This window comes from Taudactylus pleione, unplaced genomic scaffold (genome assembly GCF_031769625.1).
Source record: "Taudactylus pleione unplaced genomic scaffold, aTauple2 ptg000070l, whole genome shotgun sequence".
Taxonomy (NCBI): Eukaryota; Metazoa; Chordata; class Amphibia; order Anura; family Myobatrachidae; genus Taudactylus; species Taudactylus pleione.
In genome coordinates this window covers 2,781,929-2,809,227 of record NW_028284472.1, presented here as the reverse complement: position 1 = coordinate 2,809,227, position 27,299 = coordinate 2,781,929, and the positions used below count along the sequence as shown (strand labels likewise).

Below are 27,299 nucleotides of genomic sequence, written 5' to 3'. Positions count from 1 at the left end.
ATGATATTTCAAAGCATGGAATGATGACAACATATCAACTCTACATAGATTGTCTGGTGAAGCATTAGCTAGCAGTGGCCAAGAGGCAGTCTTAGCATGCATCCTTTGTGCCCTTCTGCTAAGTTCTGACACTGATGACCAAACAGAATGTAAGACAGCCCTCTAGTTAGCAAAACTTGATCTATATCCACACCATTCATAAGTAAAAGTAGGGGATTCTGATGATAAACCAGTCTCTGATAGAGAACTTTAAGAGCATTCCAATGTTCGGAATGGGCATCTCCTTGCATTCTCATCAGCCATGAAAACCATAAAATCCTTGAAGTCAAGCATGGTATAATGGTTATACTTCCATCCTCAAAGATGTCCCTAGTAACACTGAAAAGTAGTAAATCTCTAGTGAAATGTAAAGCTGCAATCACTTGTGCATAATAAAATAGCAGCTCATAGGGGATGTAGCTCAGTAGTAGAGCACATGCTTCGCATGTATGAGGCCCCGGGTTCAATCCTTGGCATCTCTGTTTTACAAAATACAGCTTTTTACCATATGTAAACTCTCTAGTAGAGCCAAAGATAACAAGCAAACCAATAAAAGTACTCTACAGCAATAGTCAAAGATGAATACAAATCATAAAAAATCAATCAAATATGATTATATTCATCATCTTCTTCATTCCATTTTTCAAAGTTAAGTTCCCATTGAATGCCTATTGCCATTCTACTACACTGAGGGAAAACATATGGCAAGTAGGAAATAGATTTTTTATTTTCAGTGGGAACTGAAGGCGACTTCCCGAGCAAAGTTTAATAAAAGAGCGAGACAAATAATATAGCAAAACTAATTGATTAAGCTTGAGAGACAAGTTCAAACACTTTGTGAACAAAAAGAGGATGGACATGGGCTTGGAGGGCAAGCACTTAATGAAATTTCAAAGCATGGAATGATGACAACATATCAACTCTCCATAGATTGTCTGGTGAAGCATTAGCTAGCAATGCCCAAGAGGCAGTCATAGCATGCATCCTTTGTGCCCTTCTACTAAGTTCTGACACTGATGACCAAACAGAATGTAAGACAGCCCTCTAGTTAGCAAAACTTGATCAATTTCCACACCATTCATTAGTAAAAGTAGTGGATTCTGATGATAAACGAGTCTCTGATGGAGAACTTTAAGAGCATTCCAATGTTCGGAATGGGCATCTACTTGCATTCTCATCAGCCATGAAAACCATACAGTCCTTGAAGTCAAGCATGGTATAATGGTTATACTTCCATCCTCTAAGATATCACTAATAACACTGAAAAGTAGTAAATCTCTAGTGAATTGTAAAGCTTCAATCACTTGTGCATCAGAAAATAGCAGCTCATAGGGGATGTAGCTCAGTGGTAGAGCACATGCTTCGCTTGTATAAGGCCCCAAGTTCAATACCCGGAATCTCTAAGTTTTACAAAATACAGCTTTTCACCATATATAAACTCTCTAGTAGAGCCAAAGAAAACAAGCAAACCAATAAAAGTACTCTACAGCAATAGTCAAAGTTGAATACAAATCATAAAAAATCAATCAAATATGATTATATTCATCATCTTCTTCATTCCAGTTTTCAAAGTTAAGTTCCCATTGAATGCCTATTTCCATTCTCCAACACTGAGGGAAAACTTATGGTAAGTAGGAAATCGATTTTTTATTTTCAGTGGGAACTGAAGGCGACAACCCGAGCAAAGTTTAATAAAAGATAAAAGATAACAAGCAAATCAATACAAATACTCTTCAGCAATAGTCAAAGTTGAATACAAATTATAAAAAATTAATCAAATATGATTATATTCATCATCTTCTTCATTCCATTTTTCAAAGTTAAGTTCCCATTGAATGCCTATTGCCATTCTCCTACACTGAGGGAAAACATATCGTAAGTAGGAAATAGATTTTTTATTTTCAGTGGGAACTGAAGGTGACATCCCGAGCAAAGTTTAATAAAAGAGCGAGACAAATAATATAGCAAAACTAATTGATTAAGATTGAGAGACAAGTTCAAAAACTTTGTGAACAAAAAGAGGATGAATATGGGCTTGGAGGGCAAGCACTTAATGATATTTCAAAGCATGGAATGATGACAACATATCAACTCTACATAGATTGTCTGGTGAAGCATTAGCTAGCAGTGGCCAAGAGGCTGTCTTAGCATGCATCCTTTGTGCCCTTCTGCTAAGTTCTGACACTGATGACCAAACAGAATGTAAGACAGCCCTCTAGTTAGCAAAACTTGATCTATATCCACACCATTCATAAGTAAAAGTAGGGGATTCTGATGATAAACCAGTCTCTGGTAGAGAACTTTAAGAGCATTCCAATGTTCGGAATGTGCATCTCCTTGCATTCTCATCAGCCATGAAAACCATAAAGTCCTTGAAGTCAAGCATGGTATAATGGTTATACTTCCATCCTCTAAGATGTCCCTAATAACACTGAAAAGTAGTAAATCTCTAGTGAAATGTAAAGCTGCAATCACTTGTGCATAAGAAAATAGCAGCTCATAGGGGATGTAGCTCAGTGGTAGAGCGCATGCTTCGCATGTATGGGGCTCCGGGTTCAATCCCTGGCATCTTCAAGTTTTACAAAATACAGCTTTTTACCATATGTAAACTCTCTAGTAGAGCCAAAGATAACAAGCAAACCAATAAAAGTACTCTACAGCAATAGTCAAAGTTGAATACAAATCATAAAAAATCAATCAAATATGATTATATTCATCATCTTCTTCATTCCATTTGTCAAAGTTTAGTTCCCATTGAATGCCTATTGCCATTCTACTACACTGAGGGAAAACATATGGTAAGTAGGAAATAGATTTTTTATTTTCAGTGGGAACTGAAGGCAACTACCCGAGCAAAGTTTAATAAAAGAGTGAGACAAATAATATAGCAAAACTAATTGATTAAGCTTGAGAGACAAGTTCAAACACTTTATGAACAAAAAGAGGATGGACATGGGCTTGGAGGGCAAGCACTTAATGAAATTTCAAAGCATGGAATGATGACAACATATCAACTCTACATAGAGTGTCTGGTGAAGCATTAGCTAGCAGTGGCCAAGAGGCAGTCTTAGCATGCATCCTTTGTGCCCTTCTGCTAAGTTCTGACACTGATGACCAAACAGAACGTAAGACAGCCCTCTAGTTAGCAAAACTTTATCTATATCCACACCATTCATAAGTAAAAGTAGGGGATTCTGATGATAAACCAGTCTCTGATAGAGAACATTAAGAGCTTTCCAATGATTGGAATGGGCATCTACTTGCATTCTCATCAGCCATGAAAACCATAAAGTCCTTGCAGTCAAGCATGGTATAATGGTTATACTTCCATCTTCTAAGATATCCCTAATAACACTGAAAAGTAGTAAATCTCTAGTGAAATGTAAAGCTGCAATCACTTGTGCATAAGAAGATCACAGCCTCATAGGGGATCTATCTCAGTGGTAGAGCACATGCTTTGCATGTATGAGGCCCCGGGTTCTTTCCCCGGCATCTCCATGTTTTGCAAAATACAGCTTTTTACCATATGTAAACTCTCTAGAAGAGCCAAAGATAATAAGCAAACCAATAAAAGTACTCTACAGCAATAGTCAAAGTTGAAATCAAATCATAAAAAATCAATCAAATATGATTATATTCATCATCTTCTTCATTCCATTTTTCAAAGTAAAGTTCCCATTGAATGCCTGTTGCCATTCTCCTACACTGTGGGAAAACATATGGTAAGTAGGAAATAGATTTTTTATTTTCAGTGGGAACTGAAGGCGACAACCCGAGCAAAGTTTAATAAAACATAAAAGATAACAAGCAAACCAATACAAGTACTCTTCAGCAATAGTCAAAGTTGAATACAAATTATAAAAAAGTAATCAAATATGATTATATTCATCATCTTCTTCATTCCATTTTTCAAAGTTAAGTTCCCATTGAATGCCTATTGCCATTCTCATACACTGAGGGAAAACATATCATAAGTAGGAAATAGATTTTTTATTTTCAGTGGGAACTGAAGGTGACAACCCGAGCAAAGTTTAATAAAAGAGCGAGACAAATAATATAGCAAAACTAATTGATTAAGATTGAGAGACAAGTTCAAACACTTTGTGAACAAAAAGAGGATGGACATGGGCTTGGAGGGCAAGCACTTAATGATATTTCAAAGCATGGAATGATGACAACATATCAACTCTACATAGATTGTCTGGTGAAGCATTAGCTAGCAGTGGCCAAGAGGCAGTCTTAGCATGCATCCTTTGTGCCCTTCTGCTAAGTTCTGTCACTGATGACCAAACAGAATGTAAGACAGCCCTCTAGTTAGCAAAACTTGATCTATATCCACACCATTCATTTAGTAAAAGTAGGGGATTCTGATGATAAACCAGTCTCGGATAGAGAACTTTAAGAGCATTCCAATGATTGGAATGGGCATCTACTTGCATTCTCATCAGCCATGAAAACCATAGAGTCCTTGCAGTCAAGCATGGTATAATGGTTATACTTCCATCTTCTAAGATATCCCTAATAACACTGAAAAGAAGGAAATCTCTAGTGAAATGTAAAGCTGCAATCACTTGTGCATAAGTAGATTGCAGCCTCATTGGGGATGTATATCGTGGTAGAGTGCATGCTTTGCATGTACGAGGCCCCGGGTTCCATCCCCGTCATCTCCATGTTTTGCAAAATACAGCTTTTTACCATATGTAAACTCTCTAGAAGAGCCAAAGATAACGAGCAAACCAATAAAAGTACTCTACAGCAATAGACAAAATTGAATACAAATCATAAAAAATCAATCAAATATGATTATATTCATCATCTTTTTCATTCCATTTTTCAAAGTAAAGTTCCCATTGAATGCCTATTGCCATTCTCCTACACTGTGGGAAAACATATGGTAAGTAGGAAATAGATTTTTTATTTTCAGTGGGAACTGAAGGTGACTACCCGAGCAAAGTTTAATAAAAGAGCGAGACAAATAATATAGCAAAACTAATTGATTAAGATTAAGAGACAAGTTCAAACACTTTGTGAACACAAAGAGGATGGACATTGGCTTGGAGGGCAAGCACTTAATGAAATTTCAAAGCATGGAATGATGACAACATATCAACTCTAGACAGATTGTCTGGTGAAGAATTAGCTAGCTAGCCCAAGAGGCAGTCATAGCATGCATCCTTTGTGCCCTTCTACTAAGTTCTGACACTGATGACCAAACAGAATGTAAGAAAGCACTCTAGTTAGCAAAACTTGATCAATATCCACATCATTCATTAGTAAAAGTAGGGGATTCTGATGATAAACCAGTCTCTGATGGAGAACTTTAAGAGCATTCCAATGTTTGGAATGGGCTTCCTCTTGCATCTCATCACCCATGAAAACCATAAAGTCCTTGCAGTCAATCATGGTATAACGGTTATACTTCCATCCTCTAAGATGTCCCTAATAACACTGAAAAGTAGTAAATCTCTAGTGAAATGTAAAGCTGCAGTCACTTGTGCATAAGAAAAAAGCAGCTCATAGGGGATGTAGGTCAGTGGTAGAGCGCATGCTTCGCATGTATGAGGCCCCGGGTTCAATCCCTGGCATCTCCAAGTTTTACAAAATACAGCTTTTTACCATATGTAAACTCTCTAGTAGAGCCAAAGATAACAAGCAAACCAATAAAAGTACTCTACAGCAATAGTCAAAGTTGAATACAAATCATAAAAAATCAATCAAATATGATTATATTCATCATCTTCTTCATTCCATTTTTCAAAGTTAAGTTCCCATTGAATGCCTATTGCCATTCTCCTACACTGAGGGAAAAGTTATGGTAAGAAGGAAATCGATTTTTTATTTTCAGTGGGAACTGAAGGCGACAACCCGAGCAAAGTTTAATAAAACATAAAAGATAACAAGCAAACCAATACAAGTACTCTTCAGCAATAGTCAAAGTTGAATACAAATTATAAAAAAGTAATCAAATATGATTATATTCATCATCTTCTTCATTCCATTTTTCAAAGTTAAGTTCCCATTGAATGCCTATTGCCATTCTCATACACTGAGGGAAAACATATCATAAGTAGGAAATAGATTTTTTATTTTCAGTGGGAACTGAAGGTGACAACCCGAGCAAAGTTTAATAAAAGAGCGAGACAAATAATATAGCAAAACTAATTGATTAAGATTGAGAGACAAGTTCAAACACTTTGTGAACAAAAAGAGGATGGACATGGGCTTGGAGGGCAAGCACTTAATGATATTTCAAAGCATGGAATGATGACAACATATCAACTCTACATAGATTGTCTGGTGAAGCATTAGCTAGCAGTGGCCAAGAGGCAGTCTTAGCATGCATCCTTTGTGCCCTTCTGCTAAGTTCTGTCACTGATGACCAAACAGAATGTAAGACAGCCCTCTAGTTAGCAAAACTTGATCTATATCCACACCATTCATTTAGTAAAAGTAGGGGATTCTGATGATAAACCAGTCTCGGATAGAGAACTTTAAGAGCATTCCAATGATTGGAATGGGCATCTACTTGCATTCTCATCAGCCATGAAAACCATAGAGTCCTTGCAGTCAAGCATGGTATAATGGTTATACTTCCATCTTCTAAGATATCCCTAATAACACTGAAAAGAAGGAAATCTCTAGTGAAATGTAAAGCTGCAATCACTTGTGCATAAGTAGATTGCAGCCTCATTGGGGATGTATATCGTGGTAGAGTGCATGCTTTGCATGTATGAGGCCCCGGGTTCCATCCCCGTCATCTCCATGTTTTGCAAAATACAGCTTTTTACCATATGTAAACTCTCTAGAAGAGCCAAAGATAACGAGCAAACCAATAAAAGTACTCTACAGCAATAGTCAAAATTGAATACAAATCATAAAAAATCAATCAAATATGATTATATTCATCATCTTCATTCCATTTTTCAAAGTAAAGTTCCCATTGAATGCCTATTGCCATTCTCCTACACTGTGGGAAAACATATGGTAAGTAGGAAATAGATTTTTTATTTTCAGTGGGAACTGAAGGTGACTACCCGAGCAAAGTTTAATAAAAGAGCGAGACAAATAATATAGCAAAACTAATTGATTAAGATTAAGAGACAAGTTCAAACACTTTGTGAACACAAAGAGGATGGACATTGGCTTGGAGGGCAAGCACTTAATGAAATTTCAAAGCATGGAATGATGACAACATATCAACTCTAGACAGATTGTCTGGTGAAGAATTAGCTAGCTAGCCCAAGAGGCAGTCATAGCATGCATCCTTTGTGCCCTTCTACTAAGTTCTGACACTGATGACCAAACAGAATGTAAGAAAGCCCTCTAGTTAGCAAAACTTAATCAATATCCACATCATTCATTAGTAAAAGTAGGGGATTCTGATGATAAACCAGTCTCTGATGGAGAACTTTAAGAGCATTCCAATGTTTGGAATGGGCTTCCTCTTGCATCTCATCACCCATGAAAACCATAAAGTCCTTGCAGTCAATCATGGTATAACGGTTATGCTTCCATCCTCTAATATATCCCTAATAAAACTGAAAAGTAGTAAATCTCTAGTGAAATGTAAAGCTGCAATCACTTGTGCAAAAGAAATTAGCAGCTCATAGGGGATGTAGCTCAGTGGTATAGCACATGCTTCGCATGTATGAGGCCCCGGGTTCAATCCCTGGCATCTCCAAGTTTTACAAAATACAGCTTTTTACCATATGTAAACTCTCTAGTAGAGCCAAAGATAACAAGCAAACCAAAAAAAGTACTCTACAGCAATAGTCAAAGTTGAATACAAATCATAAAAAATCAATCAAATATGATTATATTCATCATCTTCTTCATTCCATTTTTCAAAGTTAAGTTCCCATTGAATGCCTATTGCCATTCTCCTACACTGAGGGAAAACATATGGTAAGTAGGAAATAGATTTTTTATTTTCAGTGGGAACTGAAGGCGACTACCCGAGCAAAGTTTAATAAAAGAGCGAGACAAATATTATAGCAAAACTAATTGATTAAGATTGAGAGACAAGTTCAAACACTTTGTGAACAAAAAGAGGATGGACATGGGCTTGGAGGGCAAGCACTTAATGAAATTTCAAAGCATGGAATGATGACAACATATGAACTCTACATAGATTGTCTGTTGAAGCATTAGCTAGCAATGCCCAAGAGGCAGTCATAGCATGTATCCTTTGTGCCCTTCTGCTAAGTTCTGACACTGATGACCAAACAGAATGTAAGACAGCCCTCTAGTTATCAAAACTTGATCAATATCCACACCATTCATTAGTAAAAGTAGGGGATTCTGATGATAAACCAGTCTCTGATGGAGAACTTTAAGAGCATTCCAATGTTTGGAATGGGCTTCTACTTGCATTCTCATCACCCATGAAAACCATAAAGTCTTTGCAGTTAAGCATGGAATAATAGTTATGCTTCCATCCTCTAATATATCCCTAATAACACTGAAAAGTAGTAAATCTCTATTGAAATGTAAAGCTGCAATCACTTGTGCATAAGAAAATAGCAGCTCATAGGGGATGTAGCTCAGTGGTAGAGCGCATGCTTCGCATGTATGAGGCCCTGGGTTCAATCCCTGGCATCTCCAAGTTTTACAAAATACAGCTTTTTAACATATGTAAACTCTCTAGTAGAGCCAAAGATAACAAGCGAACCAATAAAAGTACTCTACAGCAACAGTCAAAGTTGAATACAAATCATAAAAAATCAATCAAATATGATTATATTCATCATCGTCTTCATTCCATTTTTCAAAGTTAAGTTCCCATTGAATGCCTATTGCCATTCTACTACACTGAGGGAAAACATATGGTAAGTAGGAAATAGATTTTTTATTTTCAGTGGGAACTGAAGGCGACTACCCGTGCAAAGTTTAATAAAAGAGCAAGACAAATAATATAGCAAAACTAATTGATTAAGCTTGAGAGAAAAGTTCAAACACTTTGTGAACAAAAGAGGATGGACATGGGCTTGGAGGGGAAGCACTTAATGAAATTTCAAAGCATGGAATGATGACAACATATCAACTCTTCATAGATCGTCTGGTGAAGCATTAGCTAGCAATGCCCAAGAGGCAGTCATAGCATGCATCCTTTGTGCCCTTCTACTAAGTTCTGACACTGATGACCAAACAGAATGTAAGACAGCCCTCTAGTTAGCAAAACTTGATCAATTTCCACACCATTCTTTAGTAAAAGTAGGGGATTCTGATGATAAACCAGTCTCTGATGGAGAACTTTAAGAGCATTCCAATGTTTGGAATGGGCTTCTACTTGCATTCTCATCAGCCATGAAAACCATAAAGTTCTTGAAGTCAAGCATGGTATAATGGTTATACTTCCATCCTCTAAGATGTCCCTAATAACACTGAACAGTAGTAAATCTCTAGTGAAATGTAAAGCAGCAATCACTTGTGCATAAGAAAATAGCAGCTCATAGGGGATGTAGCTCAGTGGTAGAGCGCAGGCTTCGCATGTATGCGGCCCCGGGTTCAATCCTCGGCATCTCCAAGTTTTACAAAATACAGCTTTTTAGCATATGTAAACTCTCTAGTAGAGCCAAAGATAACAAGCAAACCAATAAAAGTACTCTACAGCAATAGTCAAAGTTGAATACAAATCATAAAAAATCAATCAAATATGATTATATTCATCATCTTCTTCATTCCATTTTTCAAAGTTAAGTTCCCATTGAATGCCTATTGCCATTCTCCTACACTGAGGGAAAACATATGGTAAGTAGGAAATAGATTTTTTATTTTCAGTGGGAACTGAAGGCGACTACCCGAGCAAAGTTTAATAAAAGAGCGAGACAAATAATATAGCAAAACTAATTGATTAAGATTGAGAGACAAGTTCAAACACTTTGTGAACAAAAAGAGGATGGACATGGGCTTGGAGGGCAAGCACTTAATGAAATTTCAAAGCATGGAATGATGACAACATATGAACTCTACATAGATTGTCTGTTGAAGCATTAGCTAGCAATGCCCAAGAGGCAGTCATAGCATGCAGCCTTTGTGCCCTTTTGGTAAGATCTGACACTGATGACCAAACAGAATGTAAGACAGCCCTCTAGTTAGCAAAACTTGATCAATATCCACACCATTCATTAGTAAAAGTAGGGGATTCTGATAATAAACCAGTCTCTGATGGAGAACTTTAAGAGCATTCCAATGTTTGGAATGGGCTTCCACTTGCATTCTCATCACCCTTGAAAACCATAAATTCCTTGCAGTCAATCATGGTAAAATGGTTATGCTTCCATCCTCTAATATATCCCTAATAACACTGAAAAGTAGTAAATCTCTAGTGAAATGTAAAGCTGCAATAACTTGTGAATAAGAAAATAGCAGCTGATAGGGGATGTAGCTCAGTGGTAGAGCGCATGCTTCGCATGTATGAGGCATCTCCCAAGTTTTACAAAATACAGCTTTTTACCATATGTAAACTCTCTAGTAGAGCCAAAGATAACAAGCAAACCTATAAAAGTACTCTACAGCAATAGTCAAAGTTGAATACAAATCATAAAAAATCAATCAAATATGATTATATTCATCATCTTCTTCATTCCATTTTTCAAAGTTAATTTCCCATTGAATGCCTATTGCCATTCTCCTACACCGAGGGAAAACATATGGTAAGTAGGAAATAGATTTTTTATTTTCAGTGGGAACTGATGGCGACTACCCGAGCAAAGTTTAATAAAAGAGCGAGACAAATATTATAGCAAAACTAATTGATTAAGATTGAGAGACAATTTCAAACACTTTGTGAACAAAAAGAGGATGGACATGGGCTTGGAGGGCAAGCACTTAATGAAATTTCAAAGCATGGAATGATGACAACATATGAACTCTACATAGATTGTCTGTTGAAGCATTAGCTAGCAATGCCCAAGAGGCAGTCATAGCATGCATCCTTTGTGCCCTTCTGCTAAGTTCTGACACTGATGAGCAAACAGAATGTAAGATAGCCCTCTAGTTAGCAAAACTTGATCAATATCCACACCATTCATTAGTAAAAGTAGGGGATTCTGATGATAAACCAGTCTCTGATGGAGAACTTTAAGAGCATTCCAATGTTTGGAATGGGCTTCTACTTGCGTTGTCATCACCCATGAAAACCATAAAGTCCTTGCAGTCAAGCATGGTATAATGGTTATGCTTCCATCCTCTAATATATCCCTAATAACACTGAAAAGTAGTAAATCTCTAGTGAAATGTAAAGCTGCAATCACTTGCGCATAAGAAAATAGCAGCTTTTAGGGGATGTAGCTCAGTGGTAGAGCGCATGCTTCGCATGTATGAGTCCCTGTGTTCAATCCCCGGCATCTCCAAGTTTTACAAAATACAGCTTTTTACCATATGTAAACTCTCTAGTAGAGCCAAAGATAACAAGCAAACCAATAAAAGTTCTCTACAGCAATAGTCAAAGATGAATACAAATCATAAAAAATCAATCAAATATGATTATATTCATCATCTTCTTCATTCCATTTTTCAAAGTTAAGTTCCCATTGAATGCCTATTGCCATTCTCCTACACTGAGGCAAAACATATGGTAAGTAGGAAATAGAATTTTTATTTTCAGTGGGAACTGAAGGCGACTACCTGAGCAAAGTTTAATAAAAGAGCGAGACAAATAATATAGCAAAACTAATTGATTAAGATTGAGAGACAAGTTCAAACACTTTGTGAACAAAAAGAGGATGGACATGGGCTTGGAGGGAAAGCAGTTAATGAAATTTCAAAGCATGGAATGATGACAACATATGAACTCTACATAGATTGTCTGTTGAAGCATTAGCTAGCAATGCCCAAGAGGCAGTCATAGCATGCATCCTTTGTGCCCTTCTGCTAAGTTCTGACACTGATGACCAAACAGAATGTTAGACAGCCCTCTAGTTATCAAAACTTGATCAATATCCATACCATTCATTAGTAAAAGTAGGGGATTCTGATGATAAACCTGTCTCTGATGGAGAACTTTAAGAGCATTCCAATGTTTGGAATGGGCTTCTACTTGCATTCTCATCACCCATGAAAACCATAAAGTCTTTGCAGTTAAGCATGGAATAATAGTTATGCTTCCATCCTCTAATATATCCCTAATAACACTGAAAAGTAGTAAATCTCTAGTGAAATGTAAAGCTGCAATCACTTGTGCATAAGAAAATAGCAGCTCATAGGGGATGTAGCTCAGTGGTAGAGCGCCTGCTTCGCTTGTATAAGCCCCCTAGTTCAATCCCTGGAATCTCTAAGTTTTGCAAAATACAGCTTTTTACCATATGTAAACTCTCTAGAAGAGCCAAAGATAACAAGCAAACCAATACAAGTACTCTACAGCAATAGTCAAAGTTGAATACAAATCATAAAAAATCAATCAAATATGATTATATTCATCATCTTCTTCATTCCAGTTTTCAAAGTAAAGTTCCCATTAAATGCCTATTGCCATTCTCCTACACTGTGGGAAAACATATGGTAAGTAGGAAATAGATTTTTTATTTTCAATGGGAACTGAAGGCGAACACCCGAGCAAAGTTTAATAAAAGAGCGAGACAAATAATATAGCAAAACTAATTGATTAAGATTAAGAGACAAGTTCAAACACTTTGTGAACAAAAAGAGGATGGACATTGTCTTGGAGGGCAAGCACTTAATGAAACTTCAAAGCATGGAATGATGACAACATATCAACTCTAGATAGATTTTCTGGTGAAGCATTAGCTAGCTAGCCCAAGAGGCAGTCATAGCATGCATCCTTTGTGCCCTTCTACTAAGTTTTGACACTGATGACCAAACAGAATGTAAGAAAGCCCTCTAGTTAGTAAAACTTGATCAATATCCACATCATTCATTAGGAAAAAGTAGGGTATTCTGATGATAAACCAGTCTCTGATGGAGAACTTTAAGAGCATTCCAATGTTTGGAATGGGCTTCTACTTGCATTCTCATCACCCATGAAAACCATAAAGTCTTTGCAGTTAAGCATGGAATAATAGTTATGCTTCCATCCTCTAATATATCCCTAATAACACTGAAAAGTAGTAAATCTCTAGTGAAATGTAAAGCTGCAATCACTTGTGCATAAGAAAATAGCAGCTCATAGGGGATGTAGCTCAGTGGTAGAGCGCATGCTTCGCATGTATGAGGCCCAGGGTTCAATCCCTAACATCTCCAAGTTTTACAAAATACAGCTTTTTAACATATGTAAACTCTCTAGTAGAGCCAAAGATAACAAGCGAACCAATAAAAGTACTCTACAGCAACAGTCAAAGTTGAATACAAATCATAAAAAATCAATCAAATATGATTATATTCATCATCTTCTTCATTCTATTTTTCAAAGTTAAGTTCCCATTGAATGCCTATTGCCATTCTACTACACTGAGGGAAAACATATGGTAAGTAGGAAATAGATTTTTTATTTTCAGTGGGAACTGAAGGCGACTACCCGTGCAAAGTTTAATAAAAGAGCAAGACAAATAATATAGCAAAACTAATTGATTAAGCTTGAGAGAAAAGTTCAAACACTTTGTGAACAAAAGAGGATGGACAAGGGCTTGGAGGGGAAGCACTTAATGAAATTTCAAAGCATGGAATGATGACAACTTAATCTACTCTTCATAGATTGTCTGGTGAAGCATTAGCTAGCAATGCCCAAGAGGCAGTCATAGCATGCATCCTTTGTGCCCTTCTACTAAGTTCTGACACTGATGACCAAACAGAATGTAAGACAGCCCTCTAGTTAGCAAAACTTGATCAATATCCATACCATTCATTAGTAAAAGTAGGGGATTCTGATGATAAACCTGTCTCTGATGGAGAACTTTAAGAGCATTCCAATGTTCGGAATGGGCATCTCCTTGCATTCTCATCAGCCATGAAAACCATAAAGTCCTTGAAGTCAAGCATGGTATAATGGTTATACTTCCATCCTCTAAGATGTCCCTAATAATACTGAAAAGTAGTAAATCTCTAGTGAAATGTAAAGCTGAAATCACTTGTGCATAAAAAAATAGCAGCTCATAGGGGATGTAACTCAGTGGTAGAGCGCATGCTTCGCATGTATGCGGCCCCGGGTTCAATCCTCGGCATCTCCAAGTTTTACAAAATACAGCTTTTTACCATATGTAAACTCTCTAGTAGAGCCAAAGATAACAAGCAAACCAATAAAAGTTCTCTACAGCAATAGTCAAAGATGAATACAAATCATAAAAAATCAATCAAATATGATTATATTCATCATCTTCTTCATTCCATTTTTCAAAGTTAAGTTCCCATTGAATGCCTATTGCCATTTTCCTACACTGAGGCAAAACATATGGTAAGTAGGAAATAGAATTTTTATTTTCAGTGGGAACTCAAGGCGACTACCTGAGCAAAGTTTAATAAAAGAGCGAGACAAATAATATAGCAAAACTAATTGATTAAGATTGAGAGACAAGTTCAAACACTTTGTGAACAAAAAGAGGATGGACATGGGCTTGGAGGGCAAGCAGTTAATGAAATTTCAAAGCATGGAATGATGACAACATATGAACTCTACATAGATTGTCTGTTGAAGCATTAGCTAGCAATGCCCAAGAGGCAGTCATAGCATGCATCCTTTGTGCCCTTCTACTAAGTTCTGACACTGATGACCAAACAGAATGTAAGACAGCCCTTTAGTTATCAAAACTTGATCAATATCCATACCATTCATTAGTAAAAGTAGGGGATTCTGATGATAAACCTGTCTCTGATGGAGAACTTTAAGAGCATTCCAATGTTTGGAATGGGCTTCTACTTGCATTCTCATCACCCATGAAAACCATAAAGTCTTTGCAGTTAAGCATGGAATAATAGTTATGCTTCCATCCTCTAATATATCCCTAATAACACTGAAAAGTAGTAAATCTCTAGTGAAATGTAAAGCTGCAATCACTTGTGCATAAGAAAATAGCAGCTCATAGGGTATGTAGCTCAGTGGTAGAGCGCCTGCTTCGCTTGTATGAGGCCCCCTAGTTCAATCCCCGGAATCTCTAAGTTTTGCAAAATACAGCTTTTTACCATATGTAAACTCTCTAGAAGAGCCAAAGATAACAAGCAAACCAATACAAGTACTCTACAGCAATAGTCAAAGTTGAATACAAATCATAAAAAATCAATCAAATATGATTATATTCATCATCTTCTTCATTCCAGTTTTCAAAGTAAAGTTCCCATTAAATGCCTATTGCCATTCTCCTACACTGTGGGAAAACATATGGTAAGTAGGAAATAGATTTTTTATTTTCAATGGGAACTGAAGGCGAACACCCGAGCAAAGTTTAATAAAAGAGCGAGACAAATAATATAGCAAAACTAATTGATTAAGATTAAGAGACAAGTTCAAACACTTTGTGAACAAAAAGAGGATGGACATTGGCTTGGAGGGCAAGCACTTAATGAAATTTCAAAGCATGGAATGATGACAACATATCAACTCTAGATAGATTTTCTGGTGAAGCATTAGCTAGCTAGCACAAGAGGCAGTCATAGCATGCATCCTTTGTGCCCTTCTACTAAGTTTTGACACTGATGACCAAACAGAATGTAAGAAAGCCCTCTAGTTAGTAAAACTTGATCAATATCCACATCATTCATTAGGAAAAAGTAGGGTATTCTGATGATAAACCAGTCTCTGATGGAGAACTTTAAGAGCATTCCAATGTTCGGAATGGGCATCTCCTTGCATTCTCATCAGCCATGAAAACCATAAAGTCCTTGAAGTCAAGCATGGTATAATGGTTATACTTCCATCCTCTAAGATGTCCCTAATAATACTGAAAAGTAGTAAATCTCTAGTGAAATGTAAAGCTGAAATCACTTGTGCATAAGAAAATAGCAGCTCATAGGGGATGTAACTCAGTGGTAGAGCGCATGCTTCGCATGTATGCGGCCCCGGATTCAATCCTCGGCATCTCCAAGTTTTAGAAGATACAGCTTTTTACCATATGTAAACTCTCTAGTAGAGCCAAAGATAACAAGCAAACCAATAAAAGTACTCTACAGCAATAGTCAAAGTTGAATACAAATCATAAAAAATCAATCAAATATGATTATATTCATCATCTTCTTCATTCCATTTTTCAAAGTTAAGTTCCCATTGAATGCCTATTGCCATTCTCCTACACTGAGGGAAAACATATGGTAAGTAGGAAATAGATTTTTTATTTTCAGTAGGAACTGAAGGCGACTACCCGAGCAAAGTTTAATAAAAGAGCGAGACAAATAATATAGCAAAACTAATTGATTAAGATTGAGAGACAAGTTCAAACACTTTGTGAACAAAAAGAGGATGGACATGGGCTTGGAGGGCAAGCACTTAATGAAATTTCAAAGCATGGAATGATGACAACATATGAACTCTACATAGATTGTCTGTTGAAGCATTAGCTAGCAATGCCCAAGAGGCAGTCATAGCATGCATCCTTTGTGCCCTTTTGGTAAGATCTGACACTGATGACCAAACAGAATGTAAGACAGCCCTCTAGTTAGCAAAACTTGATCAATATCCACACCATTCATTAGTAAAAGTAGGGGATTCTGATGATAAACCAGTCTCAGATGGAGAACTTTAAGAGCATTCCAGTGTTTGGAAAGGGCATCTACTTGCATTCTCATCAGCCATGAAAACCATAAAGTCCTTGCAGTCAAGCATGGTATAATGGTTATGCTTCCATCCTCTAAGATATCCCTAATAACACTGAAAAGTAGTAAATCTCTAGTGAAATGTAAAGCTGCAATCACTTGTGCATAAGAATATAGCAGCTCATAGGGGATGTAGCTCAGTGGTAGAGCGCATGCTTTGCTTGTATAAGCCCCCTAGTTCAATCCCCGGAATCTCTAAGTTTTGCAAAATACAGCTTTTTACCATATGTAAACTCTCTAGAAGAGCCAAAGATAACAAGCAAACCAATACAAGTACTCTACAGCAATAGTCAAAGTTGAATACAAATCATAAAAAATCAATCAAATATGATTATATTCATCATCTTCTTCATTCCAGTTTTCAAAGTAAAGTTCCCATTGAATGCCTATTGCCATTCTCCTACACTGTGGGAAAACATATGGTAAGTAGGAAATAGATTTTTTATTTTCAGTGGGAACTGAAGGCGAACACCCGAGCAAAGTTTAATAATAGAGCGAGACAAATAATATAGCAAAACTAATTGATTAAGATTAAGAGACAAGTTCAAACACTTTGTGAACAAAAAGAGGATGGACATTGGCTTGGAGGGCAAGCACTTAATGAAATTTCAAAGCATGGAATGATGACAACATATCAACTCTAGATAGATTTTCTGGTGAAGCATTAGTTAGCTAGCCCAAGAGGCAGTCATAGCATGCATCCTTTGTGCCCTTCTACTAAGTTTTGACACTGATGACCAAACAGAATGTAAGAAAGCCCTCTAGTTAGTAAAACTTGATCAATATCCACATCATTCATTAGGAAAAAGTAGGGTATTCTGATGATAAACCAGTCTCTGATGGAGAACTTTAAGAGCATTCCAATGTTTGGAATGGGCATCTCCTTGCATTCTCATCAGCCATGAAAACCATAAAGTCTTTGCAGTTAAGCATGGAATAATAGTTATGCTTCCATCCTCTAATATATCCCTAATAACACTGAAAAGTAGTAAATCTCTAGTGAAATGTAAAGCTGAAATCACTTGTGCATAAGAAAATAGCAGCTCATAGGGGATGTAACTCAGTGGTAGAGCGCATGCTTCGCATGTATGAGGCCCTGGGTTCAATCCCTGGCATCTCCAAGTTTTAGAAAATACAGCTTTTTAACATATGTAAACTCTCTAGTAGAGCCAAAGATAACAAGCAAACCAATAAAAGTACTCTACAGCAACAGTCAAAGTTGAATACAAATCATAAAAAATCAATCAAATATGATTATATTCATCATCTTCTTCATTCCATTTTTCAAAGTTAAGTTCCCATTGAATGCCTATTGCCATTCTACTACACTGAGGGAAAACATATGGTAAGTAGGAAATAGATTTTTTATTTTCAGTGGGAACTGAAGGCGACTACCCGTGCAAAGTTTAATAAAAGAGCAAGACAAATAATATAGCAAAACTATTTGATTAAGCTTGAGAGACAAGTTCAAACACTTTGTGAACAAAAGAGGATGGACATGGGCTTGGAGGGCAAGCACTTAATGAAATTTCAAAGCATGGAATGATGACAACATATCAACTCTTCATAGATTGTCTGGTGAAGCATTAGCTAGCAATGCCCAAGAGGCAGTCATAGCATGCATCCTTTGTGCCCTTCTACTAAGTTCTGACACTGATGACCAAACAGAATGTAAGACAGCCCTCTAGTTAGCAAAACTTGATCAATTTCCACACCATTCGTTAGTAAAGTAGTGGATTCTGATGATAAACCAGTCTCTGATGGAGAACTTTAAGAGCATTCCAATGTTTGGAATGGGCTTCTACTTGCATTCTCATCAGCCATGAAAACCATAAAGTTCTTGAAGTCAAGCATGGTATAATGGTTATACTTCCATCCTCTAAGATGTCCCTAATAACACTGAACAAAAGTAAATCTCTAGTGAAATGTAAAGCTGCAATAACTTGTGAATAAGAAAATAGCAGCTGATAGGGGATGTAGCTCAGTGGTAGAGCGCATGCTTCGCATGTATGAGGCATCTCCAAGTTTTACAAAATACAGCTTTTTACCATATGTAAACTCTCTAGTAGAGCCAAAGATAACAAGCAAACCTATAAAAGTACTCTACAGCAATAGTCAAAGTTGAATACAAATCATAAAAAATCAATCAAATATGATTATATTCATCATCTTCTTCATTCCAGTTTTCAAAGTAAAGTTCCCATTAAATGCCTATTGCCATTCTCCTACACCGAGGGAAAACATATGGTAAGTAGGAAATAGATTTTTTATTTTCAGTGGGAACTGATGGCGACTACCCGAGCAAAGTTTAATAAAAGAGCGAGACAAATATTATAGCAAAACTAATTGATTAAGATTGAGAGACAATTTCAAACACTTTGTGAACAAAAAGAGGATGGACATGGGCTTGGAGGGCAAGCACTTAATGAAATTTCAAAGCATGGAATGATGACAACATATGAACTCTACATAGATTGTCTGTTGAAGCATTAGCTAGCAATGCCCAAGAGGCAGTCATAGCATGCATCCTTTGTGCCCTTCTGCTAAGTTCTGACACTGATGACCAAACAGAATGTAAGACAGCCCTCTAGTTATCAAAACTTGATCAATATCCATACCATTCATTAGTAAAAGTAGGGGATTCTGATGATAAACCTGTCTCTGATGGAGAACTTTAAGAGCATTCCAATGTTTGGAATGGGCTTCTACTTGCATTCTCATCACCCATGAAAACCATAAAGTCTTTGCAGTTAAGCATGGAATAATAGTTATGCTTCCATCCTCTAATATATCCCTAATAACACTGAAAAGTAGTAAATCTCTAGTGAAATGTAAAGCTGCAATCACTTGTGCATAAGAAAATAGCAGCTCATAGGGGATGTAGCTCAGTGGTAGAGCGCCTGCTTCGCTTGTATAAGCCCCCTAGTTCAATCCCCGGAATCTCTAAGTTTTGCAAAATACAGCTTTTTACCATATGTAAACTCTCTAGAAGAGCCAAAGATAACAAGCAAACCAATACAAGTACTCTACAGCAATAGTCAAAGTTGAATACAAATCATAAAAAATCAATCAAATATGATTATATTCATCATCTTCTTCATTCCAGTTTTCAAAGTAAAGTTCCCATTAAATGCCTATTGCCATTCTCCTACACTGTGGGAAAACATATGGTAAGTAGGAAATAGATTTTATATTTTCAATGGGAACTGAAGGCGAACACCCGAGCAAAGTTTAATAAAAGAGCGAGACAAATAATATAGCAAAACTAATTGATTAAGATTAAGAGACAAGTTCAAACACTTTGTGAACAAAAAGAGGATGGACATTGGCTTGGAGGGCAAGCACTTAATGAAATTTCAAAGCATGGAATGATGACAACATATCAACTCTAGATAGATTTTCTGGTGAAGCATTAGCTAGCTAGCCCAAGAGGCAGTCATAGCATGCATCCTTTGTGCCCTTCTACTAAGTTTTGACACTGATGACCAAACAGAATGTAAGACAGCCCTCTAGTTAGCAAAACTTGATCAATATCCACACCATTCATTAGTAAAAGTAGGGGATTCTGATGATAAACCAGTCTCAGATGGAGAACTTTAAGAGCATTCCAGTGTTTGGAAAAGGCATCTACTTGCATTCTCATCAGCCATGAAAACCATAAAGTCCTTGCAGTCAAGCATGGTATAATGGTTATGCTTCCATCCTCTAAGATATCCCTAATAACACTGAAAAGTAGTAAATCTCTAGTGAAATGTAAAGCTGCAATCACTTGTGCATAAGAATATAGCAGCTCATAGGGGATGTAGCTCAGTGGTAGAGCGCATGCTTTGCTTGTATAAGCCCCCTAGTTCAATCCCCGGAATCTCTAAGTTTTGCAAAATACAGCTTTTTACCATATGTAAACTCTCTAGAAGAGCCAAAGATAACAAGCAAACCAATACAAGTACTCTACAGCAATAGTCAAAGTTGAATACAAATCATAAAAAATCAATCAAATATGATTATATTCATTATCTTCTTCATTCCAGTTTTCAAAGTAAAGTTCCCATTGAATGCCTATTGCCATTCTCCTACACTGTGGGAAAACATATGGTAAGTAGGAAATAGATTTTTTATTTTCAGTGGGAACTGAAGGCGAACACCCGAGCAAAGTTTAATAATAGAGCGAGACAAATAATATAGCAAAACTAATTGATTAAGATTAAGAGACAAGTTCAAACACTTTGTGAACAAAAAGAGGATGGACATTGGCTTGGAGGGCAAGCACTTAATGAAATTTCAAAGCATGGAATGATGACAACATATCAACTCTAGATAGATTTTCTGGTGAAGCATTAGTTAGCTAGCCCAAGAGGCAGTCATAGCATGCATCCTTTGTGCCCTTCTACTAAGTTTTGACACTGATGACCAAACAGAATGTAAGAAAGCCCTCTAGTTAGTAAAACTTGATCAATATCCACATCATTCATTAGGAAAAAGTAGGGTATTCTGATGATAAACCAGTCTCTGATGGAGAACTTTAAGAGCATTCCAATGTTTGGAATGGGCTTCTACTTGCATTCTCATCAGCCATGAAAACCATAAAGTTCTTGAAGTCAAGCATGGTATAATGGTTATACTTCCATCCTCTAAGATGTCCCTAATAACACTGAACAAAAGTAAATCTCTAGTGAAATGTAAAGCAGCAATCACTTGTGCATAAGAAAATAGCAGCTCATAGGGGATGTAGCTCAGTGGTAGAGCGCATGCTTCGCATGTATGCGGCCCCGGGTTCAATCCTCGGCATCTCCAAGTTTTACAAAATACAGCTTTTTAGCATATGTAAACTCTCTAGTAGAGCCAAAGATAACAAGCAAACCAATAAAAGTACTCTACAGCAATAGTCAAAGTTGAATACAAATCATAAAAAATCAATCAAATATGATTATATTCATCATCTTCTTCATTCCATTTTTCAAAGTTAAGTTCCCATTGAATGCCTATTGCCATTCTCCTACACTGAGGGAAAACATATGGTAAGTAGGAAATAGATTTTTTATTTTCAGTGGGAACTGAAGGCGACTACCCGAGCAAAGTTTAATAAAAGAGCGAGACAAATAATATAGCAAAACTAATTGATTAAGATTGAGAGACAAGTTCAAACACTTTGTGAACAAAAAGAGGATGGACATGGGCTTGGAGGGCAAGCATTTAATGAAATTTCAAAGCATGGAATGATGACAACATATGAACTCTACATAGATTGTCTGTTGAAGCATTAGCTAGCAATGCCCAAGAGGCAGTCATAGCATGCATCCTTTGTGCCCTTCTGCTAAGTTCTGACACTGATGACCAAACAGAATGTAAGACAGCCCTCTAGTTATCGAAACTTGATCAATATCCATACCATTCATTAGTAAAAGTAGGGGATTCTGATGATAAACCTGTCTCTGATGGAGAACTTTAAGAGCATTCCAATGTTTGGAATGGGCTTCTACTTGCATTCTCATCACCCATGAAAACCATAAAGTCTTTGCAGTTAAGCATGGAATAATAGTTATGCTTCCATCCTCTAATATATCCCTAATAACACTGAAAAGTAGTAAATCTCTAGTGAAATGTAAAGCTGCAATCACTTGTGCATAAGAAAATAGCAGCTCATAGGGGATGTAGCTCAGTGGTAGAGCGCCTGCTTCGCTTGTATAAGCCCCCTAGTTCAATCCCCGGAATCTCTAAGTTTTGCAAAATACAGCTTTTTACCATATGTAAACTCTCTAGAAGAGCCAAAGATAACAAGCAAACCAATACAAGTACTCTACAGCAATAGTCAAAGTTGAATACAAATCATAAAAAATCAATCAAATATGATTATATTCATCATCTTCTTCATTCCAGTTTTCAAAGTAAAGTTCCCATTAAATGCCTATTGCCATTCTCCTACACTGTGGGAAAACATATGGTAAGTAGGAAATAGATTTTTTATTTTCAATGGGAACTGAAGGCGAACACCCGAGCAAAGTTTAATAAAAGAGCGAGACAAATAATATAGCAAAACTAATTGATTAAGATTAAGAGACAAGTTCAAACACTTTGTGAACAAAAAGAGGATGGACATTGGCTTGGAGGGCAAGCACTTAATGAAATTTCAAAGCATGGAATGATGACAACATATCAACTCTAGATAGATTTTCTGGTGAAGCATTAGCTAGCTAGCCCAAGAGGCAGTCATAGCATGCATCCTTTGTGCCCTTCTACTAAGTTTTGACACTGATGACCAAACAGAATGTAAGAAAGCCCTCTAGTTAGTAAAACTTGATCAATATCCACATCATTCATGAGGAAAAAGTAGGGTATTCTGATGATAAACCAGTCTCTGATGGAGAACTTTAAGAGCATTCCAATGTTCGGAATGGGCATCTCCTTGCATTCTCATCAGCCATGAAAACCATAAAGTCCTTGAAGTCAAGCATGGTATAATGGTTATACTTCCATCCTCTAAGATGTCCCTAATAATACTGAAAAGTAGTAAATCTCTAGTGAAATGTAAAGCTGAAATCACTTGTGCATAAGAAAATAGCAGCTCATAGGGGATGTAACTCAGTGGTAGAGCGCATGCTTCGCATGTATGCGGCCCCGGGTTCAATCCTCGGCATCTCCAAGTTTTACAAAATACAGCTTTTTACCATATGTAAACTCTCTAGTAGAGCCAAAGATAACAAGCAAACCAATAAAAGTACTCTACAGCAATAGTCAAAGTTGAATACAAATCATAAAAAATCAATCAAATATGATTATATTCATCATCTTCTTCATTCCATTTTTCAAAGTTAAGTTCCCATTGAATGCCTATTGCCATTCTCCTACACTGAGGGAAAACATATGGTAAGTAGGAAATAGATTTTTTATTTTCAGTGGGAACTGAAGGCGACTACCCGAGCAAAGTTTAATAAAAGAGCGAGACAAATAATATAGCAAAACTAATTGATTAAGATTGAGAGACAAGTTCAAACACTTTGTGAACAAAAAGAGGATGGACATGGGCTTGGAGGGCAAGCACTTAATGAAATTTCAAAGCATGGAATGATGACAACATATGAACTCTACATAGATTGTCTGTTGAAGCATTAGCTAGCAATGCCCAAGAGGCAGTCATAGCATGCATCCTTTGTGCCCTTCTACTAAGTTCTGACACTGATGACCAAACAGAATGTAAGACAGCCCTCTAGTTAGCAAAACTTGATCAATTTCCACACCATTCGTTAGTAAAGTAGTGGATTCTGATGATAAACCAGTCTCTGATGGAGAACTTTAAGAGCATTCCAATGTTTGGAATGGGCTTCTACTTGCATTCTCATCAGCCATGAAAACCATAAAGTTCTTGAAGTCAAGCATGGTATAATGGTTATGCTTCCATCCTCTAAGATATCCCTAATAACACTGAAAAGTAGTAAATCTCTAGTGAAATGTAAAGCTGCAATCACTTGTGAATAAGAAAATAGCAGCTGATAGGGGATGTAGCTCAGTGGTAGAGCGCATGCTTCGCATGTATGAGGCATCTCCAAGTTTTACAAAATACAGCTTTTTACCATATGTAAACTCTCTAGTAGAGCCAAAGATAACAAGCAAACCTATAAAAGTACTCTACAGCAATAGTCAAAGTTGAATACAAATCATAAAAAATCAATCAAATATGATTATATTCATCATCTTCTTCATTCCATTTTTCAAAGTTAAGTTCCCATTGAATGCCTATTGCCATTCTCCTACACCGAGGGAAAACATATGGTAAGTAGGAAATAGATTTTTTATTTTCAGTGGGAACTGATGGCGACTACCCGAGCAAAGTTTAATAAAAGAGCGAGACAAATATTATAGCAAAACTAATTGATTAAGATTGAGAGACAATTTCAAACACTTTGTGAACAAAAAGAGGATGGACATGGGCTTGGAGGGCAAGCACTTAATGAAATTTCAAAGCATGGAATGATGACAACATATCAACTCTAGATAGATTTTCTGGTGAAGCATTAGTTAGCTAGCCCAAGAGGCAGTCATAGCATGCATCCTTTGTGCCCTTCACTAAGTTTTGACACTGATGACCAAACAGAATGTAAGAAAGCCCTCTAGTTAGTAAAACTTGATCAATATCCACATCATTCATTAGGAAAAAGTAGGGTATTCTGATGATAAACCAGTCTCTGATGGAGAACTTTAAGAGCATTCCAATGTTCGGAATGGGCATCTCCTTGCATTCTCATCAACCATGAAAACCATAAAGTCTTTGCAGTTAAGCATGGAATAATAGTTATGCTTCCATCCTCTAATATATCCCTAATAACACTGAAAAGTAGTAAATCTCTAGTGAAATGTAAAGCTGAAATCACTTGTGCATAAGAAATTAGCAGCTCATAGGGGATGTAGCTCAGTGGTAGAGCGCATGCTTCGCATGTATGAGGCCCTGGGTTCAATCCCTGGCATCTCCAAATTTTAGAAAATACAGCTTTTTAACATATGTAAACTCTCTAGTAGAGCCAAAGATAACAAGCAAACCAATAAAAGTACTCTACAGCAACAGTCAAAGTTGAATACAAATCATAAAAAATCAATCAAATATGATTATATTCATCATCTTCTTCATTCCATTTTTCAAAGTTAAGTTCCCATTGAATGCCTATTGCCATTCTACTACACTGAGGGAAAACATATGGTAAGTAGGAAATAGATTTTTTATTTTCAGTGGGAACTGAAGGCGACTACCCGTGCAAAGTTTAATAAAAGAGCAAGACAAATAATATAGCAAAACTAATTGATTAAGCTTGAGAGACAAGTTCAAACACTTTGTGAACAAAAGAGGATGGACATGGGCTTGGAGGGCAAGCACTGAATGAAATTTCAAAGCATGGAATGATGACAACATATCAACTCTTCATAGATTGTCTGGTGAAGCATTAGCTAGCAATGCCCAAGAGGCAGTCATAGCATGCATCCTTTGTGCCCTTCTACTAAGTTCTGACACTGATGACCAAACAGAATGTAAGACAGCCCTCTAGTTAGCAAAACTTGATCAATTTCCACACCATTCGTTAGTAAAGTAGTGGATTCTGATGATAAACCAGTCTCTGATGGAGAACTTTAAGAGCATTCCAATGTTTGGAATGGGCTTCTACTTGCATTCTCATCAGCCATGAAAACCATAAAGTTCTTGAAGTCAAGCATGGTATAATGGTTATACTTCCATCCTCTAAGATGTCCCTAATAACACTGAACAAAAGTAAATCTCTAGTGAAATGTAAAGCAGCAATCACTTGTGCATAAGAGAACTGCAGCTCATAGGGGATGTAGCTCAGTGGTAGAGCGCATGCTTCGCATGTATGTGGCCCCGGGTTCAATCCTCGGCATCTCCAAGTTTTACAAAATACAGCTTTTTAGCATATGTAAATTCTCTAGTAGAGCCAAAGATAACAAGCAAACCAATAAAAGTACTCTACAGCAATAGTCAAAGTTGAATACAAATCATAAAAAATCAATCAAATATGATTATATTCATCATCTTCTTCATTCCATTTTTCAAAGTTAAGTTCCCATTGAATGCCTATTGCCATTCTCCTACACTGAGGGAAAACATATGGTAAGTAGGAAATAGATTTTTTATTTTCAGTGGGAACTGAAGGCGACTACCCGAGCAAAGTTTAATAAAAGAGCGAGACAAATAATATAGCAAAACTAATTGATTAAGATTGAGAGACAAGTTCAAACACTTTGTGAACAAAAAGAGGATGGACATGGGCTTGGAGGGCAAGCATTTAATGAAATTTCAAAGCATGGAATGATGACAACATATGAACTCTACATAGATTGTCTGTTGAAGCATTAGCTAGCAATGCCCAAGAGGCAGTCATAGCATGCATCCTTTGTGCCCTTCTGCTAAGTTCTGACACTGATGACCAAACAGAATGTAAGACAGCCCTCTAGTTATCAAAACTTGATCAATATCCATACCATTCATTAGTAAAAGTAGGGGATTCTGATGATAAACCTGTCTCTGATGGAGAACTTTAAGAGCATTCCAATGTTTGGAATGGGCTTCTACTTGCATTCTCATCACCCATGAAAACCATAAAGTCTTTGCAGTTAAGCATGGAATAATAGTTATGCTTCCATCCTCTAATATATCCCTAATAACACTGAAAAGTAGTAAATCTCTAGTGAAATGTAAAGCTGCAATCACTTGTGCATAAGAAAATAGCAGCTCATAGGGGATGTAGCTCAGTGGTAGAGCGCCTGCTTCGCTTGTATAAGCCCCCTAGTTCAATCCCCGGAATCTCTAAGTTTTGCAAAATACAGCTTTTTACCATATGTAAACTCTCTAGAAGAGCCAAAGATAACAAGCAAACCAATACAAGTACTCTACAGCAATAGTCAAAGTTGAATACAAATCATAAAAAATCAATCAAATATGATTATATTCATCATCTTCTTCATTCCAGTTTTCAAAGTAAAGTTCCCATTAAATGCCTATTGCCATTCTCCTACACTGTGGGAAAACATATGGTAAGTAGGAAATAGATTTTTTATTTTCAATGGGA

At 36.8% G+C, this 27,299-nt stretch overlaps 12 non-coding genes across 12 annotated transcripts; all 12 read left to right on the top strand.

Moving 5' to 3' along the window:
* Positions 1–2,541: 2,541 nt before the first annotated feature.
* Positions 2,542–2,613, top strand: TRNAA-CGC (transfer RNA alanine (anticodon CGC)). Its single transcript has one exon. It is a non-coding gene; the product is annotated as a tRNA-Ala (tRNA).
* Positions 2,614–5,558: 2,945 nt separating this feature from the next.
* TRNAA-CGC (transfer RNA alanine (anticodon CGC)) lies at positions 5,559–5,630 on the top strand. Its single transcript has one exon. It is a non-coding gene; the product is annotated as a tRNA-Ala (tRNA).
* Positions 5,631–7,648: 2,018 nt separating this feature from the next.
* On the top strand, positions 7,649–7,720 carry TRNAA-CGC (transfer RNA alanine (anticodon CGC)). The gene has a single exon. It is a non-coding gene; the product is annotated as a tRNA-Ala (tRNA).
* Positions 7,721–8,571: 851 nt separating this feature from the next.
* On the top strand, positions 8,572–8,643 carry TRNAA-CGC (transfer RNA alanine (anticodon CGC)). Its single transcript has one exon. It is a non-coding gene; the product is annotated as a tRNA-Ala (tRNA).
* Positions 8,644–9,493: 850 nt separating this feature from the next.
* Positions 9,494–9,565, top strand: TRNAA-CGC (transfer RNA alanine (anticodon CGC)). Its single transcript has one exon. It is a non-coding gene; the product is annotated as a tRNA-Ala (tRNA).
* A 1,756-nt stretch (positions 9,566–11,321) lies between these two features.
* On the top strand, positions 11,322–11,393 carry TRNAA-CGC (transfer RNA alanine (anticodon CGC)). Its single transcript has one exon. It is a non-coding gene; the product is annotated as a tRNA-Ala (tRNA).
* Positions 11,394–14,090: 2,697 nt separating this feature from the next.
* TRNAA-CGC (transfer RNA alanine (anticodon CGC)) lies at positions 14,091–14,162 on the top strand. Its single transcript has one exon. It is a non-coding gene; the product is annotated as a tRNA-Ala (tRNA).
* A 3,621-nt stretch (positions 14,163–17,783) lies between these two features.
* TRNAA-CGC (transfer RNA alanine (anticodon CGC)) lies at positions 17,784–17,855 on the top strand. Its single transcript has one exon. It is a non-coding gene; the product is annotated as a tRNA-Ala (tRNA).
* A 3,598-nt stretch (positions 17,856–21,453) lies between these two features.
* TRNAA-CGC (transfer RNA alanine (anticodon CGC)) lies at positions 21,454–21,525 on the top strand. Its single transcript has one exon. It is a non-coding gene; the product is annotated as a tRNA-Ala (tRNA).
* A 1,774-nt stretch (positions 21,526–23,299) lies between these two features.
* On the top strand, positions 23,300–23,371 carry TRNAA-CGC (transfer RNA alanine (anticodon CGC)). The gene has a single exon. It is a non-coding gene; the product is annotated as a tRNA-Ala (tRNA).
* A 1,753-nt stretch (positions 23,372–25,124) lies between these two features.
* On the top strand, positions 25,125–25,196 carry TRNAA-CGC (transfer RNA alanine (anticodon CGC)). The gene has a single exon. It is a non-coding gene; the product is annotated as a tRNA-Ala (tRNA).
* Positions 25,197–26,045: 849 nt separating this feature from the next.
* TRNAA-CGC (transfer RNA alanine (anticodon CGC)) lies at positions 26,046–26,117 on the top strand. Its single transcript has one exon. It is a non-coding gene; the product is annotated as a tRNA-Ala (tRNA).
* The last annotated feature ends 1,182 nt before the right edge of the window (positions 26,118–27,299 follow it).